Below are 523 nucleotides of genomic sequence, written 5' to 3'. Positions count from 1 at the left end.
CATTTGTTTTGAATACAAGTCGCGATATTTGCGAATGAGGGGAGTGGGGTCACCTGGTTTCAGTGGTAAAATTAGTGAGAAAATGGCAGCCAAAGATTAGAATTTCCATAGCTTGAGAGTCAATGGAAACTGAAACATTATTTTTTTTTGTGTGCTTTTAATCTACGTCTATCAGTAAAAATCCACATAGAAATAATAGTATGTTCTTTAATGTGCATGAAAGGTGTTGAGCCAAACAAAAAAGTCGATAAAAATTCACAAACCTGTGGAAAAATGCCAGGGTTTTTTTTGGGTTGTTTTTTTGGATTATTTTGACGAGCGCCTGATTCCACCACGCTGCCTCACAAACATTTAGCTGGCAGGGAAGGAAAAAGGTACCCGGCGCCGACTAGGCCTGTGTTTTATGGTCGTCTACAGCGGTAGCGATGTATCGATTGACGGCGATATATTATAGATCTACCCCCGTCGTCATAACATGGGGCGATTGAAATGTTTTAACCACTGCTCTTCTTTTGGCAGCTGT

Source organism: Aplysia californica, unplaced genomic scaffold, assembly GCF_000002075.1.
Source record: "Aplysia californica isolate F4 #8 unplaced genomic scaffold, AplCal3.0 scaffold01411, whole genome shotgun sequence".
In the NCBI taxonomy this organism is placed as follows: domain Eukaryota; kingdom Metazoa; phylum Mollusca; class Gastropoda; order Aplysiida; family Aplysiidae; genus Aplysia; species Aplysia californica.
Note: the sequence above shows the minus strand (reverse complement) of the source record.